Source organism: Adiantum capillus-veneris, chromosome 19, assembly GCF_014529385.1.
Source record: "Adiantum capillus-veneris isolate H3 chromosome 19, ASM1452938v2, whole genome shotgun sequence".
Classification (NCBI taxonomy): Eukaryota; Viridiplantae; Streptophyta; class Polypodiopsida; order Polypodiales; family Pteridaceae; genus Adiantum; species Adiantum capillus-veneris.
This window is the reverse complement of record NC_140949.1, coordinates 62,212,507-62,224,693: the sequence shown is the minus strand read 5'-3', so window position 1 is coordinate 62,224,693 and position 12,187 is coordinate 62,212,507.

The following is a 12,187-nucleotide window of genomic DNA, read 5'->3' as shown; positions in this document are numbered from 1 at the left end:
TTTAATGAATAAGTTAGAGTAGAATTTTTACTAGAATATTGTCTTGGTGCCGCTTGCAATACTGGTTGAAGGGCTATCTTAACGAACATTGTGAATCCGAATCTAATCAAGGAACTTTTATGTTGAACAACTTTTGTGGTAGTAATTAGAACACACAAGGAAGTGTGAGTGTGGGGGTGGAAAGTGGGGGCTTGGCTCAGGTTGCCAATGCCTATGAGAAGGGTGGTCCCGATTGGTCGGGAACTATCTGTCCCCATAGTGCTTACTCGATATTAGTATTACTCATTGCCCCTAGAGCGGCGAATCCTCGAGAGTACGTGCCTCTGAAACATGGGGAAAAAGGCACTCGGGTCTTCTCTCCTCTTGGAAGGTGGGTCTTAGGATCGTTAGATAGTTCAAGTACGCTTCCCCTGCGAGGTGGAGCTAGATCTACCTACTAGTAGGCCCGGACTCGACTCACTTTGTGATGAGAGATCCGCTAGTCGAACCCTGAACCATTTTGTTTGCTTCCGCAATAGATCTAGTGGCCACCAGGTTCACCATCACATCCGCTGAATTGATACGGCGGGGTGGGGACCTCACACCTGGTATCAGAGCCTAGGTTAGGCTGGGAAATAAAGTTGTATTGTTTGAACAATTAAAAAAAATAACTGAAAGTATATGGGTAGTTGATCCGAATTCCTTGCATTGGTGTTGCAAGAAGACCCCGTGCTAGAATACCGGAAGTTCCAAGTGTTTGAGCTTATTTATGAGCAAGCTCGAAGATCCCCTGTTTACTAGTTCAGGCGAGATGTCATGGAGATACTGTTGAAGGCTTATACGCCACACGCCACTCGCATTGACAAAGGATGGGAACTTGATTGGACATTTCCAGGAGGGGTTTACTACATCAATGCTCGGAAGCTAGGATGCCTGGCTACCGACTTGAAGAAGATACGTTGGGGAGAAGATTTGAGAGTAATAGAGATATTCTACTTGGTGCCCACACGATTGAACCAGACTGTTTCGGGTAACTCCAACCAAACCATCAATGACTGACTCTTGGAGAATGTCACCAATGTGATTCCATCAAACCGATTCAAAACCTTTGGATTACTGAAAGCGGAACTCCGGCCGGATATCTTAGTCTATTATCCACTCAAGAATGTGTATAAGAACTATTACACGAATGAAGTAGTGCATGATGTCAATACCATTTCCTAGGCGTATGTTATACGCGATCCATAAAGCCATGTAATAAGCGGTCATCTGTCATTCTAAACCTTGAGGAGTTTTGATTGTAATAAATTTCCATCAATAAAGTGTTTTTTGTCTCTGAATCTCTGTCTCTTGATAAAGTGGAACTTTGAATTTTATTAAAGTCTCGTGTCTATCTTGAAATTCAAGTAATGGTATCAAGAATTTCGTATAACCCATGTAGGTACCGCCTGTTGCTCTGTACTCGACAGCGCAAGAGAAGAAGCTTCTCCTCAAACAAGCCCAACCTCCGATCTTTAAGGGCGAGGGGGCAAATGTGGAGAGAGATGCAGAAGTATGGATGGAAGCCATGGACGATTACTTTGAAGCTGCGGGAACCCAACCCATAAATCATACCATGCTTGCGATGTTCCGCTTGACTGGCAATGCCAAGATATGGTGGAAGCAACATTGCAGAGACCTGGACATTAAAGGATCTTCCCAATCTTGGGAAGACATCAAAGCTGCGATAATGGGGCGTTATTTACCACCTGCCTATAGGACCTTGAGAATGAATGAATTCTTTTCACTTCGGCAGCTGAATTCAACTGTCGAAGAATACTATGCAAAGTTTGTCACTCTTCGGAGATATGCTCCTAAGATGACCTTGGAACAACAGGTGGCAAGGTTCTGTCAAGGACGAATCGATCCCTTGAACACTCGGCTGGAGGCTCTCAGACCGTCAACACTACAGGATGCCTTGTTGAGGGCTAAACCTCTAGCTCTCGAAGTACAAAAGGCTAATCAGAATAGGAGGAATCATTGGGCAAAGAGGGCAAGGAACACTGCTTGGGACAACAGACCGGCCAACCAAGCCTATAACGAGCGCCCTATTGTGGCTACCACCACAACCATGGAGTTCCCTGATGTTCGATGCTATGGTTGCGGCGAGCATGGACACTACAGATCCAATTTCCCCAGGAACATTCATGCAACCAACGCCAATGCCATACCCTTGAATACTCGTGGGCGTGGCCAAGCTAATGGAAGAGGAGGATGCGGAAGAATGAACAGAGGGCGAGGGCGTGGAGCTATCGCCAGAGTGAATGCTGCAGTGGTACAACCAACTGTGGGTGATGAAGCAGTGGAGAGAGCAACCCTACATGCTGCAATTGACAATCCCAATGGTTGCGAGCAATATGCAGTCATTCATATGCCAGGATCTCTTAGAGGTGAACAAGTTAACTTCCTTATAGATTGTGGTAGTACTCTTTCATTTCTTTCACCCAGATGCATGAGAAAGCTTAAGCTAGATAAGTATCCGTCAAGCAAGCTAATTGTCGAGTTAGCAAACGGCAAGGAGGTATTATCTCAACACTCTGCAGGAAAAATTGACTTTGATTTAGGGGGACACCCGACTTCTGCCCAATTTCGAACCTTACCCTTAGGATTCTTTGATGGGATACTAGGGATGGACTGGTTAAAGCAAAATGAGGCCCATATCCATTGTGCACAAGGAGACTTTACATTTACAGATAACTTGGGTAATGAAGCCTTAATTCAGGGGGAAAATGGGAGACCTAGGGCTATTCTAGTTAAGGCCAGCAGACTCTTGAAGGGACTAAGGAAGGGTCAGCAAATATATGCAGTTAAACTCAATAAGGTGGACCAATCAGATACCTCACTTCGACCAGACTGGCTGAGGGAGTATGATGACGTATTCCCCGAAGACCTTACGAATCTTCCACCACACAGAGAGGTAGATCATGAGATTGAGACTATCCCTGGGTGTGAACCTATCTCAAAAAGACCTTATAAAATGTCACTTCCGGAGGCCATCGAACTCAAAGAACAACTTAGGCAACTCATTGAGCAAGGATTCATTCGACCCAGTACTTCTCCTTGGGGTGCTCCAGTTCTTTTTCAGAAGAAGAAGGATGGGACCTTAAGGCTATGCATAGACTACCGTGGGCTGAATCAGGTAACTGTCAAGAACAAGTATCCAATTCCAAGGATCGACGAACTCTTGGACAGGCTCCACGGCGCCAAAATATTTACAAAGATTGATCTAAGGTCAGGATATTACCAAATCAGGATCAAGGAATCAGATATTCCAAAGACGGCTTTCAACACTAGGTATGGACACTACGAATTCACAGTAATGTCTTTTGGTCTAACAAATGCTCCTTCAAGCTTCAATCGACTTATGCAGGATATTTTTAGACCTTACCTGGATGATTTTGTCTTGGTTTTATTTGATGACATTCTAGTCTATTCTAAGAATGAAGCAGATCACAAGGAACATGTTCGCAAAGTACTTGATCTCCTCCGAGAACACCAGCTTTACGCTAAAGAGAGCAAGTGCACTTTTTGCTCACCAAAGGTCAACTATCTTGGATTTGTCATTTCGGCTGAAGGGATTTCAGTGGACCCAGACAAAGTCAAGGACATCGTTGACTGGCCTCAACCATCCACTGTCAGCGAAGTAAGGGGATTTCTTGGAATGACGGGATGGTACAGGATTTTTGTCAAGGATTATGCACGTATTGCTGCACCTTTGACGGAACTCCTGAAGAAAGGAATGAGGATCGATTGGAAGACCGAGCACGAGTCTAGTTTTGCTAAGCTAAAAGAATTCTTGGTCTCAGCTCCTATTTTAAAGCTTCCAGACTTCAGTAAAGAATTTGAAGTAGCGACTGATGCTAGTAAGTTTGCTCTAGGCGGAGTTCTTACTCAAGAAGGAAGACCGGTGGCGTATACTTCGCGAAAGATGAGGAATCATGAGAAGAATTATCCCACTCATGATCTGGAACTTTTAGCAGTTATACATGAACTAAAGATATGGAGACATTATCTTCTTGGACGCAAGTTTCAGTTGGTTACAGACCACAAGAGTTTAAAGTGGATTTTTACTCAACCCATTCTCAATATGCGACAACGGCGATGGATAGAGCTATTACAGGAATATGACCTTGACATAAAGTATAGACCAGGGAAGGAAAACGCAGTTGCAGATGGTCTTAGCTGAAAATCGTTTCTCGGAGCTATCTCTATTCCAAATAACCCTATCTGGGATAGAATCAAAGAAGCATCCTTCGAAGATCCAGAGTACCAACGTATGGCTTCATTAGTCCAGCAGAATAAGATGCCTGAAGCTAAAGATTACTCTCTTATGGGAGGATGTCTTTACTACAGACATAGACTCTGTGTACCCACAGACCCACCTTTAAAGAAGGCCATTCTATATGAAGCACACGATAGCCCTACATCCGGACACCCAGGCTATGCTAAAACTCTTCACGCCGTGAGAAGGAGTTATTTCTGGTCTGGAATGAAAGGAGACATACTTCGCTATGTGAGGCAATGTCTTTCTTGTCAATGGATAAAGGCCAAAAGGATCAAATTACCAGGGCAACTTCAACCTCTTGACATCCCCCAGATGAAGTGGGAATGCATCAGTATGGATTTTGTTACAGGGTTACCTTCTACAGGAGGAGTCACCTTTCAAAGCTCTTTATGGACAGGACTGTTTAGCACCACTGAACTTTTCAGATCCAACCATCAGAGTAGAAGCCTCTAGAAAGATGTTAGAAGATATGGAAGCACAAACTAGAGCCATTCGCCAGGACATTCAGGCAGCTCAAGATAGGCAGAAGCACTATGTAGATAAGAACCGCACAGATAGAACTTTCAAGGAAGGAGATAAGGTTTTTCTCCGAGTCCGACCTAAGAAAAGCAATTTATCGCTAGGCAGATACAAGAAGCTAAGCCCAAGGTATTGTGGACCATTTGAGATCGTTAAGGTTGTAAGTGACCAAGCCTACAAGCTAAAGTTACCTGCAAACTTGAAGGTTCATGATGTATTCCATGTCAGCTTACTCAAACCCTATATTCCCAATCCTGATCAATTCTTGGACTCAGATCAGATAGTCATGCCAGCACAAGGAGTTCTCGAGCTCCAACCTAACTATGTACTTGAAACAAGGGAAAGGAAGTTGCGCAACAGAACTATCACGGAGCATCTAGTAAAATGGAAGGATTACCCTGAAGAAGATGCAACTTGGGAGGACGAACCAACGCTCATAAAAGATTACCCAAACACATTCTTGAGATGAGGACATCTCAAATTTTTCACGTTGGGGAGGTTGTAAGGTCTCTGACCCCGATCAAAATGAGCACCCTTGTACCATGAAATGAATATAATGGAATAAGTTACTATTTTTAGCAGTTTTTCAGATTCTGTCTGTGCCATCATGTTTAGAATGTTTTTAAGCTTCAAAATGTGAATTAAAATAATTTTTGTGAAAAAATTTCCAAAAATAGTAAGTTTTGGTCACCCGACCCGTCCAGTTTTGACCGTCTCGAAAATCTGCACCCGTACCCCGAATTTGAAAAAAATGCAGTTTCGGACCCCGGGGGCTGCTATATATGGCAGGTACTCAGACCCGTACGTCTTAGTTAGAGCTTAGTATAGCAATTTACGGCATCAAAATCCGACTCGTATGGCCTGTTTTAGCCTAAAACCAATTTTTCACAAAATTGTCCGGGAGGCACCGGGGGCCCGAGGCTGTGTGGGAACAGGTCCCAGCCCACTCCATACCTGCTTTAGCAGCTAGGGGGCGCCCTCTTGCTTCGTGGGAGTCTTGGGGAAGCTGCCAAGCCTGCAACTCAATGTGAGAGTCACTTTACTAAACCAACTGGACACTTGGTGGGTAGGCAACTAGACTTGCCATGCAAGGACTGAGTGCTCATCCAGATGCAATTAGCAGCACAAATCGATTTTCAGCCTGTAGGAGCCTATTTAAAGGCCTACACACACACACACACACATTGCATACTCACACACCTACACACTGGGAAGGTGCTGCCGGCACACACACAGCTTTTGAAGGAGAAGCAAGGAGGGAGGTGCTGCCGAAATTCCCATCTTGAGGATTCATTGCATCATAAATTTAAGAGGATTCTCAGCCCCTACTCACAGTAATTATGGTTTAATTATTGCTCTTCTTAATCTCATCATTACCCACTCATAATTCTTGTCTACTATGCCTACTTTTAACCATAATTCTCTACAGCTGCCCTCTAAGTTTTCATAGCTATACTTCAGTACATAATTATCATTCATTTAGTTAATTTATTCAGCCATTCATCATCCTTAATCAAGGCTTAATGCATGATTAGGAAAGATTCTCTCTCTAGGCGGTACAGTCAATAAGTTGTCAGCTAGTAATAGTGTAGATTTGTCAGAATTCAATCTTTCACTACTCAATAGAGTTGTAATTAAATTATACTTAATCTTCTCCCACATTTAGATGTGATTAAGGCTGAAAATTAATCCGTCATTAGTCCAATAGGAAGAAGGTTTTTCCATCACACATGCCTGCGGTCACTCTGCACCTTCATATTGCTCTAGGAAAATGAATGAGCTTGCTTACTTCATATCTTTCGTGAATCAATTAGAAAAACTCTGAATTTTTTAATTATCTAAGCCAAGTAATTAACCTTAGAGTCGTTTCCCATAGGGTGGATACAGAATTACCCTTAAAATTGCTAGGGCAAAAAGGGAAAAATCTAACCTCGTGCATAAGGAGGAGTCTTTAATAAATCTAATCTACCGATTGGTTTGTCATGTTACTCTCGGACCTTAGCTCTTTTCTTTTTCAAGTCTATCATTTAAGTAGTGAGAAAAATGGCCCCGGTTAAGAGAACTCGCTTCGGTGGAGCCCACGACCGCGAGGCGGGAACAAGCAATGTCATCGGAAAAGGAAAGGCTCCCATGGACGAGCAAATACCGGCCATCTCACGGGCTATTGATGAAGAAATGGAAGAGGTAGGTCCCAATATCTATTCAAGTTGTTCAATTAACATTGCATACGATTAGTTAGGAATGAACATATCCCCGAACATGTTGGAGAAATCTGACAGAAACCTCGGCATTGAATGCATAGTACATTTAAATATATAGTAGGAAAGAAATGATTGATGGGTATGTTGTTTGCAAGAGGAAAGAATGTCTGCTAGGGAAAATTTAGCTCGACATGTTCATTTCATTTCCAATGTTGAATCAGTCCTGACCTCCCTACTGATCACAGGGGGCAGAGTTCCTCATTAGGGCTCTTGAATCCATGACGTGCTTTATATGCGGTGGATACCCACGACTTGCTTTCTATGCGGTGGGAACCCACGTCTTGCTTTCTATGCGGTGGGAGTGTCCATGACGTGCTTTCTATGCGGTGGACATACCTAGTTGTATGGGCAGCTAGGCGACAACGGGAGGAGTGAACTCTCGCTGGAGGGGGGATGTTGTACCTCCAGAACATTGGAATTTTAATGAATAAGTTAGAGTAGAATTTTTACTAGAATACTGTCTTGGTGCCGCTTGCAATACTGGTTGAAGGGCTATCTTAACGAACATTGTGAATCGGAATCTAATCAAGGAACTTTTATGTTGAACAACTTTTGTGGTAGTAATTAGGACACACAAGGAAGTGTGAGTGTGGGGGTGGAAAGTGGAGGCTTGGCTCAGGTTGCCAATGCCTATGAGAAGGGTGGTCCCGATTGGTCGGGAACTATCTGTCCCCATAGTGCTTACTCGATATTAGTATTACTCATTGCCCCTAGAGCGGCGAATCCTCGAGAGTACGTGCCTCTGAAACATGGGGAAAAAGGCACTCGGGTCTTCTCTCCTCTTGGAAGGTGGGTCTTAGGATCGTTAGATAGTTCAAGTACGCTTCCCCTGCGAGGTGGAGCTAGATCTACCTACTAGTAGGCCCGGACTCGACTCACTTTGTGATGAGAGATCGTCCGCTAGTCGAACCCTGAACCATTTTGTTTGCTTCCGCAATAGATCTAGTGGCCACCAGGTTCACCATCGCATCCGCTGAATTGATACGGCGGGGTGGGGACCTCACAGGCTAAGTGCATTGTGAAAGCTGAGTGGTGCCCCATAGTGTGTGTGTGTGTGTGTGTGTGTATCATTTCAAGAGTGTGTGTTGGGTGATTATAGAGGTGTTGTGTGTGTTTCCATCCCGCTCACATTCTTATGGTGCCCCCACGGAGGATCTTCTTCGAGTACCTTCAACTTTGGGAGTACAGATTGCAGATTACAGGTTACAAGTTATAGGGATAGGTACAGGTATAGGTGATTCACACAGGTATAGGTAGCTGAAGTAGAGTGATACACTAGCAAGTGGGAGTTATTTGTAGTTGACATGGGTATGCATCAAATGGCACCTGTTTGAACGTATTGTCTGGTATTGTATGCTACTTGTCGATACTGCCATTGTACGCCATTGTGCTGTCATACTTGGTTTCATTCGGTAGTCCCAACCATTTCTGAAACTTGGTCTGGAAGATAGTCATTTCTGAGACTTGACTATACGAGGTTTGCATACGCTTTCATGAGAGGGTCGATAGCGTGAGGTTTTATTAAGCTAGGAGATTCTCAAATGTGAGATCCTTTTGGTGATACAGGTGGTTGGAGCACCCTTTTTGTAACCTTGCCATAGGCTATGTACTAGTGATTCCTACTTGATACTTGCGTTCTATTGTTGGCAAGTTATGCATACATATACAGTCTATATTTTGGGTTCTTATTGCTCTACTTCTGGGGAAACTCTGCGAAAATTTTCCCAAGTTGTGATGGCTGGTTTTTTGGTCTTTTGAGCCATTTATGTTGTTATGTTGCTGAAATTCTGGCAAAATCAGAGGATAAGTCGGGTGTGCCTTTTGGGAACTGCATGGTTGGCTTTAATGGATGATCAAAACAGACCTCAATTCACTCCTTTTTATTTAACACAAAGAATCCAAATAAATGTTCATGTGTCCAGAAAGATTTTTTTTCAGCAGCGCATAGTCTTTATGTTCGGGCCAAGAAGATTAAGAGAGATACTGGAATGCCCTTTTCCTGTTGTAATTCTAATGATTAACTATGAAAACTCATTTGATGTGCATGTGTTTGTCCTTATCTAAAGTTGAGCTCTGTTGAAGTTTTTGGGGATTGGATCAGTAAAAAGTTTGGGTTCTTGCACGTGTGTTAGAAGGGTTTCTCAATGCATTAAAACTTGAGTAGCCATGGATTTCTCTTATCCGAAGTTTCATGGAAGAAGTGATGAAGATGTGGAAGACTTTTTGGAATAGATGGAGGTTGCCTGCATTAGAAATTAGATTCATGATCTTGCACAAATGTTACATCTTCACCAAATCTGTTTGAAGAGTGATGCACGAGTTTGGTCCAAACCATTTGAAGAGGAGTTGCGCGGTGGATCCACCTATGAGATTAAGTTGGGACAATCTACGACATGGATTAAAAGTGGAGTTTGTGAAGACAGAAGATCTTGACAAAGTGTGTGGCAAGAAGTATAGGGTTTAGTGCAAAGGGAAGGTGACCTAGTAGATGCATACATATGTAAGTTTTTACTGGAATGGGAGAGGATGTGCAAGGCCTTAGCACCACAGGTACCTCCACCTGACATGATGAATAAGGACAGGTTGTTGGCTGGTCTTTGGGAGAATATACGTTGAAGAGTGGAGCTAAAGAAGCCTAGGACATATGAAGATGCACTAGAGGTAGCAAGGAACAAAGAGTGGAAGCTGAGAAGAATGCGTCAGCTAGGAGTAGAGTCTTAGCCCAGGAGGTCTGAATTTTAGCCTATGGATTCTTCGCAAGGTCGCATACCACGGGTTCATCATAAACCAGTGGTTCTTGTTACTCCTTAGCTTATGCCAGCAGTCGTCACTACCGTAGGGCAAGATGATGGGATAAGGGAAGACATGAGGCAAGTGGTAGATTTTAATGAATAATCCCAGCCTAAACATGCTAGGTTATGTGGGAAATAATCAAGGACAGGGGAGGTTTTCAAATTAGCAACAAGGAGGTGAAGAAAAACCTAGGAATGGTGTTGGACAAAGCAATGTAAGGTTCTGGAGGCAGATGCCCACGTGTTATAATTGCGGAGAGTTGGGCCACATAAGCCCGCAATGTGATAATACACCAAGGATGGGGGGGGACATGTATTTATTGCCAAGACAGGTGCTAACTAGGTCAAATGGTTATGGCATTGAAATTAAGGGAGAAAAAGAAACCAGTGGATTAACCCAAGAGGAAAAGGGAAAGACAAAAGTGATAAGTGTGGTCACCATGGACAAGGCAGCAAAGCTAGAGGATACATTAGTGATGCCTATTGGGAAGAGGACCACACAGGATAAGGAAGGAATAAGTACCCCAGGTCCTAGGAAGAAGAAGGGAAAGAGCCATGAAAATGAGGATGTCAAGGCCAAGAGGAAAAGAAGGGCTCATCATAAGTTTCATGTTTTAGATTTTCCACTAGGGGATGGGCAATTAAGCTATGACTTGAAGGAGGATTTGACAAGCAGGAAAGCAGATGTTACTTTTGGGTAGCTTATAAAGATGGTGCCTAAGCTAAGCGACAGTGGAAGAGGATGGTTAACCCAATGGAGAAAGAACTAGAGAGAGGTTCAATGAAGGTATTGGCCATGGATGAGCTACCAAACATTTGTCCAATAGTAGATGTGTGTCACAAAACAAAAAATCTAGGACAAGGTTATGTTGATGGCAGAGCCCAAATATGTGTCATAACACAATCATGTGTTGAGAAGATGCGTCTTATAGTGACTGGGGTGTTAGGCTTTCGGATCAGATTGGCAATTATTTGTCCAATAGTAGATGTGTGGCACAAAACAAAAAATCTAAGACAAGGTTATGTTGATGGCAGAGCCCAAATATGTATCATAACACAATCATGCGTTGAGAAGATGGGTCTTATAGTGACTAGGGTGTCAGGCTTTCGGATCAGATTGGAAAACCATCAAAAAGTAAAATGTTTTGGTGTTGTAAAGAGCTTAGAAGCAGAGACGTATGATGCAAAGGTGGTGGTTGATTTCATGTGATGCTAGTGGGGTTGGGAGCATATCCTATTATACTGAGCAGACCATGGGTATGTTGGTCAACATTGGAGATGTGGTACGATTAGCCTCTACGGAAAGACAGGTGCCAAGAAGCTATATAATATGGACACAAGGAAAGTATTGGAAGAGCTTTATGAAGATGAGATGAGTCTAGTGATGAAGACTATTCCACAGTGATTGATGAGGACAGTGATATTACTACTAGCAGTGATGAGGATGTTAATGTGGCATTTCTTGTTACCATATACATGTGGTAGTGATGTGTGTGAACACACTAGGACCGCCGGGGCATTTTTTCCCTCTTTAGGAGGTTTTTTCCCCCGTGCATTGTATATACGCCCATCACTCTAGGGCTATCTATCTTTCCATTGCACACTAAGTAACACACTCTCTATTGTGTGCCTTGAGCTTCCTTCATCTTCTCCAAGCTGTGTGTGTTTCTCTGCAACCCTAATTCCAACAATTGGTATCAGAGCAGGTCACGTCCTCCCGGGCTTAGTTACCAGCTGCTCCAGCACACGCCTGCTCACTTTCTCCGATTTCAGTGAGCTTTGGCGAGCGTTCGCAGATCGACAAAAATTTTGGGTGAGCTCGAGGAGCTCGGTCTACTCAGAATTTTGATTTGGGCTCATTTCGGCCTCTGTTTCCACTACAGGCAGTACTGCACAGGCTATTTCGTCATTTTGTGCAGAATTTCTGTTAGTGCCGTTTTCTGCATAACATGTGCCTTATAGTCTTCTACGGTTTGTGCTATATAGCATAGGTTGTTCCTGCTCCATTTCTCCTATTTTCGGGCAGTTTTCACATCAGGTGCAACATTTACCATGGCTGACAACAACAACACAGATGTGTTCAAGATGTTTGCTGCTGAGGACAGGTTGGATTGGGACAACTACCCTATGTGGGCTTATATGATGCAACATGATCTTGTGTCAAAGGGTGTCTGGAACATTATGCAGGGCATTGATGTACGTCCTGGTTCTGAGGATGTAGGCGATGTTGAGGATGTTGCAGGTCTTGTTGCAAGGATTGCAGCTGTTAGAGTTGTTTTGCCTACGGCAGAACAAGCTCGTTGGGATGTTAA